This window comes from Oncorhynchus clarkii, chromosome 27 (genome assembly GCF_045791955.1).
Source record: "Oncorhynchus clarkii lewisi isolate Uvic-CL-2024 chromosome 27, UVic_Ocla_1.0, whole genome shotgun sequence".
In the NCBI taxonomy this organism is placed as follows: domain Eukaryota; kingdom Metazoa; phylum Chordata; class Actinopteri; order Salmoniformes; family Salmonidae; genus Oncorhynchus; species Oncorhynchus clarkii.
Window position 1 is genome coordinate 50,656,550 of NC_092173.1, and position 10,171 is coordinate 50,666,720.

Genomic DNA, 10,171 nt, shown 5'->3' on the forward strand with positions numbered 1-10,171 from the left:
TAGAGAGTCAGAGTCCCGAGTGTGAGAACAAACATAGTCTGTTCCACGGTTGGGAAAATACATTTTGTAGTCAACAAAGCATGCAGAAGTCATGAGGCAAATAGCAAAATGCACAAGATTTGAAAATATATATATAACGACTTGTGGCTAGCCATTCTAAGTTCAGAGTCACTCGCCCCAACAATGCCTGTGTGCTGGAGACGAGTGAATGCTGGGGAGAAAGGGGATGGTACATTTACCAGACAGGGTGAGACAACCAGGGCAGACAGTGAACAGATCGCCAGGTGGAATCCAAGGAGCAGTTCAGCAGGCTTTTCTTGTAGAAAATGTCAGTTTCTGAACAGCAGGAGGGGGCTTCAAGGCCTCTGGATCTGGGTGGGGTAGCCTGCCAGTTGTTGGGCTCAAAGGCTTCGACACCTCTCCCTTCACACGTCAGTGCTCATTGAAGTTGTATCTCTTTGTCCAAAGCTTGGTAGCGTTCAGTCCTTATAAAGTAAAATATATCACTGTAAATCCTTATAAAGTAAAATATATCACTGTAATGTATTTTTCTTCTTGGCTTTTGAAAGTAAAAATGACTTCAGACTAAGTATTACTCACTCAGTTCCAAGTTGGATGGTTTTCAGGTTTCTGTTTGTTTCCCAGAGCATTTGTTGTATGGCTTGGGATTAATAATCCTTGGGTGTAGGAAGAATTCCAGGTAATTTCAGATAATTCCGTCCAAAATCAGGTTGTAGGTTTGGAGTACAGTTTGGAGTAAAGGTTATGTTGTTTAGGGTATCATCCTGTATATGTCCCTGCCAAAAAAAATCTAAGTTTATCTAACTCCAAATCTATCTATTTTTTTAAAACGTTCTGAAAAATGTGGGAGCTCATCTGCTCATGACCTCTCTCTCTTTGATGCACAACTAAGTTCTAGGGTGTCAGGTAAGGTGGAGGTGATATGATCCTTAACGAGCCTCACAAAGCACTTCATGATGACAGAAGTCATTTAGTTCAGTTACCGTTTCTTTGTTGGGTACAGGAACAATGGTGGATATCTTGAAGCAAGTGGGGACAGCAGACTGGGATAGGGAGAGATTGAATATGTCTGTAAACACTCCAGCCAGCTGGTCTGCTCATGCTCTGAGGACACGGCTAGGAATGCCGTCTGGGCCGGCAGCCTTGTGGGGGTAAACATGCTTAAATGTCTTACTCAAGACAGCCAGGGTGAAGGAGAGCCCACAGTCTGTGGTAGCGGGCTCCGTCAGTGGCACTGTGTTATCCTCAAAGCGTGCGAAGGTGTTTAGCTTGTCTGGATGCAAGACGTCAACGACGTGGCTGGTTTTCTTTTTGTAGTCTGTGATTGTCTGTAGACCCTGCGACATACTGAGCCGGTGAATTGCGACTCCACTTTGTCTCTATACTGAGGTTTTGTCTGTTTGATTGCCTTACGGAGGGAATAACTACACTGTTTGTATTCGGCCATATACCCAGTCACCTTGCCATGGTTATATGCAGTGGTTCGCACTTTCAGTTTTGTGCGAAAGCCGCCATCTATCCTTGGTTTCTGGTTAAACTCTAGCGACGAGCAATCCCGTATCCTGGAGCGTAATCATAGCCTCAAGCTCATTACCATAACACTGTCATCTCAGATTTTCAAAACATGCTTTTCAACCAAAGCTACACAAGCATTTGTGTAAGAGTATTGATAGCCTAGCATAGCATTAAGCCTTGCATTCAGCAGGCAACATTTTCACAAAAACATGAAAAGCATTCAAATAAAATCATTTACCTTTGAAGAACTTCGGATGTTTTCAATGACGAGACTCTTAGTTAGATAGCAAATGTTCATTTTTTCCAAAAATATTATTTGTGTAGACGAAATAGCTCCGTTTTGTTCATCACGTTTGGCTAAGAAAAAGACCGGAAAATGCAGTCACCTACAACGCCGAACTTTTTTCCAAATTAGCTCCATAATATCGACAGAAACATGGCAAACGTTGTTTAGAATCAACCCTCAAGGTGTTTTTCACATATCTATTCGATAATCTATCAGTGGTGGCAGTTGGCTTCTCATCAGAAGCAAACGGAAAAATATTGCAGCTGGAGATTACGCAATAATTGCAACGGAGGACACCAAGTGACCACCTGATAGATGTAGTTTCTTATGGTCAATCTTCCAATGATATGCCTACAAATACGTCACAATGCTGTAGACACCTTGGGGAAAACGTGGAAAACGTAAGTTGACTCCTAGCTCCTTCACAGCCATATAAGGAGTCATTGGAATGAGGCGGTTTCAAAAAATGCGGCACTTCCTGATTGATCTTTGCAGTTTTGGAAACGTCAGAGAGTTTTCTTTCCAAAGCTGTCAATTATATGCATAGTCGAGCATCTTTTCGAGACAAAATATCTTGTTTAAAACGGGAACATTTTTCATCCAAAAATTAAATGAGCGCCCCCTATATCGAAGAAGTTAAGGTAGGTTATAATAGTCACAGAGGGTACAACATCTCCAATGCACTTCCTTACAAACTCACTCACCGAATCAGTTAAATGCGGTGGTTTGCGCTTTCAGTTTTGCGCGAATGCTGCCATCTATCCACTGTTTCTGGTTTGGGTAGTTTTTAATAGTTACAGTGGGTACAACATATCCTATACACTTGCTGATGAACTCAGTCACCGTATCCGTGTCGATGTTATTCTGGAACATATCCCAGTCCGCGTGATCAAAACAATCTTGAAGGATGGATTCCGATTGGGCATACTAGCGTTGAATAGACCTTAAGACTGAGATATGTGATTGTCCCACCTAGCTATCTTAAGATGAATACACTAAATGTAAGTTGCTATGGATAAGAGAATCAGCTAAAATGTAAATGTCAAATATAGTGAACATTCCTTTTCAAAATCAAATTTTATTTGTCACATGCGCCAAATAAAACAGGTGTAAATCTTACAGTGAAATGCTAACTTACAAGCCCTTAACCAATGATGCAGTTTTAAGAAAATATCTACAAATTAAAATAAAAAAAAATAAGAAAAACAAATAATTAAAGAACAGCAGTGAATAACAATAGTGGGGCGAAATACAGGGTGTTACAGTACAGACAAATCGAAAACTCTAGTCACTGGCGACTCCATTACCCGCAGTATTAGACTTAAAACGAATCATCCAGCGATCATACACTGTTTACCAGGGGGCAGGGCTACCGACGTTAAGGCTAATCTGAAGATGGTGCTGGCTAAAGCTAAAACTGGCGAGTGTAGAGAGTATAGAGATATTGTTATCCACGTCGGCACCAACGATGTTAGGATGAAACAGTCAGAGATCACCAAGCGCAACATAGCTTATGCGTGTAAATCAGCTAGAAAGATGTGTCGGCATCGAGAAATTGTCTCTGGCCCCCTCCCAGTTAGGGGGAGTGATGAGCTCTACAGTAGAGTCTCACAACTCAATCGCTGGTTGAAAACTGTTTTCTGCCCCTCCCAAAAGATAGAATTTGTAGATAATTGGCCCTCTTTCTGGGACTCACCCACAAACAGGACCAAGCCTGACCTGCTGAGGAGTGACGGATTCCATCCTAGCTGGAGGAGTGCTCTCATCTTATCTACCAACATAGACAGGGCTCTAACTCCTCTAGCTCCACAATGAAATAGGGTGCAGGCCAGGCAGCAGGCTGTTAGCCAGCCTGCCAGCATAGTGGAGTCTGCCATTAGCACAGTCAGTGTAGTCAGCTCAGCTATCACCATTGAGACCGTGTCTGTGCCTCGACCTAGGTTGGGCAAAACTAAACATGGCGGTGTTCGCCTTAGCAATCTCATTAGGATAAAGACCTCCTCCATTCCTGTCATTATTGAAAGAGATCATGATACCTCACATCTCAAAATAGGGCTACTTAATGTTAGATCCCTTACTTCAAAGGCAATTATAGTCAATGAACTAATCACTGATCATAATCTTGATGTGATTGGCCTGACTGAAACATGGCTTAAGCCTGATGAATTTACTGTGTTAAATGAGGCCTCACCTCCTGGCTACACTAGTGACCATATCCCCCGTACATCCCGCAAAGGCAGAGGTGTTGCTAACATTTACGATAGCAAATTTCAATTTACAAAAAAAAAAATTACGTTTTCGTCTTTTGAGCTTCTAGTCATGAAATCTATGCAGTCTACTCAATCACTTTTTATAGCTACTGTTTACAGGCCTCCTGGGCCATGTACAGCGTTCCTCACTGAGTTCCCTGAATTCCTATCGGACCTTGTAGTCACAGCAGATAATATTCTAATATTTGGTGACTTTGGAAAAGTCCACAGACCCACGCCAAAAGGCTTTCGGAGCCATCATCGACTCAGTGGGTTTCGTCCAACATGTCTCTGGACCCACTCACTGTCACAGTCATACTCTGGACCTAGTTTTGTCCCATGGAATAAATGTTGTGGATCTTAATGTTTTTCCTCATAATCCTGGTCTATCGAACCACCATTTTATTATGTTTGCAATTGCAACAAATAATCTGCTCAGACCCCAACCAAGGAACATCAAAAGTTGTGTTATAAATTCACAGACAACACAAAGATTTCTTGATGTCCTTCCAGATTACCTCTGTCTACCCAAGGACGCCAGAGGACAAAAATCAGTTAACCACCTAACTGAGGAACTCAATTTAACCTTGCGCTATACCCTAGATGCAGTTGCACCCATAAAAACTAAAAACATTTCTCATAAGAAACTAGCTCCCTGGTACACAGAAAATACACGAGCTCTGAAGCAAGCTTCCAGAAAATTGGAACGGAAATGGCGCCACACCAAACTGGAAGTCTTCCGACTAGCTTGGAAAGACAGTACCGTGCAGTACCGAAGAGCCCTTACTGCTGCTCAATCATCCTTTTTTTCTAACTTAATTGAGGAAAATAAGAACAACCCGAAATTCCTTTTTGATACTGTCGCAAAGCTAACTAAAAAGCAGCATTCCCCAAGAGAGGATGGCTTTCACTTTAGCAGTGATAAATTCATGAACTTCTTTGAGGAAAAGATCATGATTATTAGAAAGCAAATTACGGGCTCCTCTTTAAATCTGCGTATTCCTTCAAAGCTCAGTTGTCCTGAGTCTGCACAACTCTGCCAGGACCTAGGATCAAGACAGACGCTCAAGTGTTTTAGTACTATATCACTTGGCACAATGATGAAAATAATCATGGCCTCTAAACCTTCAAGCTGCATACTGGACCCTATTCCAACTAAACTACTGAAAGAGCTGCTTCCTGTGCTTGGCCCTCCTATGTTGAACATAATAAATGGCTCTCTATCCACCGGAAGTGTACCAAACTCACTAAAAGTGGCAGTAATAAAGCCTCTCTTGAAAAAGCCAAACCTTGACCAAGAAAATATAAAAAACTATCGGCCTATATCGAATCTTCCATTCCTCTCAAAAATGTTAGAAAAGGCTGTTGCTCAGCAACTCACTGCTTTCCTGAAGACAAACAATGTATACGAAATGCTTCAGTCTGGTTTTAGACACCATCATAGCACTGAGACTGCACTTGTGAAGGTGGTAAATGACCTTTTAATGGCAGACCGAGGCTCTGCATCTGTCCTCGTGCTCCTAGACCTTAGTGCTGCTTTTGATACCATCGATCACCACATTCTTTTGGAGAGATTGGAAACCCAAATTGGTCTACACGGAGTTCTGTTGGTTTAGGTCTTATCTGTCGGAAAGATATCAGTTTGTCTCTGTGAATGGTTTGTCCCCTGACAAATCAACTGTACATTTCGGTGTTAAGACCACTATTGTTTTCACTATATATTTTTCCTCTTGGGGATGTCATTCGAAAACATAATGTTAACTTTCACTGCTATGCAGATGACACACAGCTGTACATTTCAATGAAACATGGTGAAGCCCCAAAATTGCCCTCGCTAGAAGCATGTGTTTCAGACATAAGGAAGTGGATGGCTGCAAACTTTCTACTTTTAAACTCAGACAAAACAGAGATGCTTGTTCTAGGTCCCAAGAAACAAAGAGCTCTTCTGTTGAATTTGACAATTAATCTTAATGGTTGTACAGTCGTCTCAAATAAAACTGTGAAGGACCTCGGCGTTACTCTGGACCCTGATCTCTCTTTTGAAGAACATATCAAGACCATTTCAAGGACAGCTTTTTTCCATCTACGTAACATTGCAAAAATGAGAAACTTTCTGTCCAAAAATTATGCAGAAAAATTAATCCATGCTTTTGTCACTTCTAGGTTAGACTACTGCAATGCTCTACTTTCCGGCTACCCGGATAAAGCACTAAATAAACTTCAGTTAGTGCTAAATACGGCTGCTAGAATCCTGACTAGAACCCAAAAATTTGATCATATTACTCCAGAGCCTCCCTACACTGGCTTCCTGTCAAAGCAAAGGCTGATGTCAAGGTTTTACTGCTAACCTACAAAGCTTTACATGGGCTTGCTCCTACCTATCTCTCTGATTTGGTCCTGCCTAACATACCTACACGTATGCTACGGTCACAAGACGCAGGCCTCCTAATTGTCCCTAGAATTTCTAAGCAAACAGCTGGAGGCAGGGCTTTCTCCTATAGAGCTCCATTTTTATGGAACGGTCTGCCTACCCATGTCGGAGACGCAAACTCGGTCTCAACCTTTAAGTCTTTACTGAAAACTCATCTCTTCAGTGGGTCATATGATTGAGTGTATTCTGGCCCAGGAGTGGGAAGGTGAACGGAAAGGCTCTAGAGCAACGGACCGCCCTTGCTGTCTCTGCCTGGCTGGTTCCCCTCTTTCCACTGGGATTCTCTGCCTCTAACCCTATTACAGGGGCTGAGTCACTGGCTTACTGGGGCTCTGTCATACCGTCCCTGGGAGGGGTGCGTCACCTGAGTGGGTTGAGTCACTGATGTGATCATCCTGTCTGGGTTGGCGCCCCCCCTTGGGATGTGCCGTGGCGGAGATCTTTGTGGGCTATACTCAGCCTTGTCTCAGGATGGTAAGTTGGTGGTTGAAGATATCCCTCTAGTGGTGTGGGGGCTGTGCTTTGGCAAAGTGGGTGGGGTTATATCCTTCCTGTTTGGCCCTGTCCGGGGTGTCCTCGGATGGGGCCACAGTGTCTCCTGACCTCTCCTGTCTCAGCCTCCAGTATTTATGCTGCAGTAGTTTATGTGTCGGGGGGCTAGGGTCAGTTTGTTATATCTGTAGTACTTCTCCTGTCCTATTCGGTGTCCTGTGTGAATTTAAGTGTGCTCTCTCAAATTCTCTCTTTCTCTCTTTCTTTCTCTCTCTCGGAGGACCTGAGCCCTGGGACCATGCCTCAGGACTACCTGACATGATGACTCCTTGCTGTCCCCAGTCCACCTGGCCGTGCTGCTGCTCCAGTTTCAACTGTTCTGCCTTATTATTATTGGACCATGCTGGTCATTTATGAACATTTGAACATCTTGGCCATGTTCTGTTATAATCTCCACCCGGCACAGCCAGAAGAGGACTGGCCACCCCACATAGCCTGGTTCCTCTCTAGGTTTCTTCCTAGGTTTTGGCCTTTCTAGGGAGTTTTTCCTAGCCACCGTGCCTCTACACCTGCATTGCTTGCTGCTTGGGGTTTTAGGCTGGGTTTCTGTACAGCACTTTGAGATATCAGCTGATGTACGAAGGGCTATATAAATACATTTGATTTGATTTGATTTGTCGTGGAGGCTATATACAGGGTGTTACGGTACAGAGTTAATGTAGAGGCTATATACAGGGTGTTACGGTACAGAGTCAATGTGGAGGCTATATAAAGTTTGTTACGGTACAGATTCAATGTGGAGGCTATATACAGGGGGTACCAGTACAGAGTCAATGTGGAGGCTACATACAGGGTGTTACGGCACAGAGTCAATTTGGAGGCTATATACAGGGTGTTGTGGTACAGAGTCAATGTGAAGGCTATATACAGGGTGTTACGGTACAGAGTCAATGTGAAGGCTATATACAGGGTGTTACGGTACAGAGTCAATGTGAAGGCTATGTACAGGGGGTACCAGTACAGAGTCAATGTGGAGGCTATATACAGGGTGTTACGGTACAGAGTCAATGTGGAGGCTATATACAGGGTGTTATGGTACAGAGTCAATGTGGAGACTGTATAAAGGGTGTTACGGTACAGAGTCAAAGTGGAGGCTATATACAGGGTGTTACGGTACAGAGTCAATGTGGAGGCTATATACAGGGTGTTATGGTACAGAGTCAATGTGGAGACTGTATACAGGGTGTTACGGTACAGAGTCAATGTGGAGGCTATATACAGGGTGTTATGGTACAGAGTCAATGTGGAGACTGTATACAGGGTGTTACGGTACAGAGTCAATGTGGAGGCTATATACAGGGTGTTACGGTACAGAGTCAATGTGGAGGCTATATACAGGGAGTATCTCTGTATCTCTCTGTATCTCTCTGTATCTCTCTCCCCATCTCTGTATCTCTCTGTATCTCTCTGCATCTCTCTGTATCCCTTTGTATCTCTCTCCCCCTCTCTGTATCTCTCCGTATCTCTCTGTATCTATCTGTATATATCTGTATCTCTCTCCTCCTCTCTGCATCTCTCTGTATCTCTCTGTATCTCTCTCCCCCTCTCTGTATTTCTCTCTATCTCACTCCCTCTTTGTATCTCTCTGTATCTCTCTGTATCTCTCTCCCCCTCTTTGTATCTCTCTGTATCTCTCTGTATCTCTCTGTATCTCTCTCCCCCTCTTTGTATCTCTCTGTCTCTCTCTCCCCCTCTCTGTATCTCTCTGTATCTCTCTGTCTCTCACTCCCCCTCTCTGTATCTCTCTCCCCCTCCCCTGAGGGGCCACCGTGTTGAAGATCAGCGTGGCGGATGTGTTGTTACCTACCCTTACCACCTGGGGGCGACCCGTCAGGAAGTCCAGGATCCTGTTGCAGAGGGAGGTGTTTAGTCCCAGGGTCCTTAGCTTATCTTGAGGGCACAATGGTGTTGAACGTTGAGATGTAGTCAATGAATAGCATTCTCACATAGGTGTTCCTTTCGTCCAGGTGGGAAAGGGCAGTGTGGAGTTCAATAGAGAATGCATCACCTGTGGATCTGTTGGTACGGCACGCAAATTAGAGTGGTTCTAAGGTTTCTGGGATAATGATGTTGATGGGAGCCAGCCTTTCAAAGCATTTCATGGCTACAGACGTGAGTGCTACAGGTCGTAGTCATTTAGGCAGGTTACCTTAGTGTTCTTGGGCACAGGGACTATGGTGTTCTGCTTGAAACATGTTGGTATTACAGACTCAGACAGGGAGAGGTTGAAAATGTCAGTGAAGACACTTGCCAGTTGGTCAGCGCATGCTCAGCGTACATGTCCTGGTAATCCGTCTGGCTCTCTCTTTCCACCCCTCTGCTCTGTGTGTTTGAATGGCAACACTGAGCTAACAGCTATAGTTCAAAATCTATTTCCATCATCAATTAACCAGTACTCCCTCCCCTCCATGTCTCTGCATCTCTCTTTATCTCTTTGTATCTCTCTGTATCTCTCTGTATCTCTCTATATCTCTCTGTATCTCTCTCCCCCTCTCTGTATCTCTCTGTATGTCTCTGTATCTCTCTGTATCTCTCTCCCCCTCTCTGTATCTCTCTGTATCTCTCTGTATCTCTCTCCCCCTCTCTGTATCCTTCTGTATCTCTCTATATCTCTATGTATCTCTCTGTATTTTTCTGTATCTCTCTCCCCCTCTCTGTATCTCTCTGTATCTCTCTCCCCCTCTCTGTAGCTCTCTCCCCCTCTCTGTATCTCTCTCCCCTTCTCTGTATCTCTCTGTATCTCTCTGTATCTCACGGTATCTCTCTGTATCTCTCTGTCTCTCACTCCCCCTCTCTGTATCTCTCTGTATCTCTCTCCCCCTCTCTGTATCTCTCTCCCCTCTCTGTATCTCTCTGTATCTCTCTGTATCTCGCGGTATCTCTCTGTATCTCTCTGTATCTCTCTCCCCCTCTATGTATCTCTCTCCCCCTCTCTGTATCTCTCTGTATCCCTTTGCATCTCTCTCCCCCTCTCTGTATCTCTTTGAATCTCTCTGTATCTCTCTGTATTTCTCTGTATCTCGCTGTATCTCTCTCCCCCTCTATGTATCTCTCTCCCCTTCTCTGTATCTCTCTGTATCTCTCTGTATCTCACGGTATCTCTCTGTATCTCTCTGT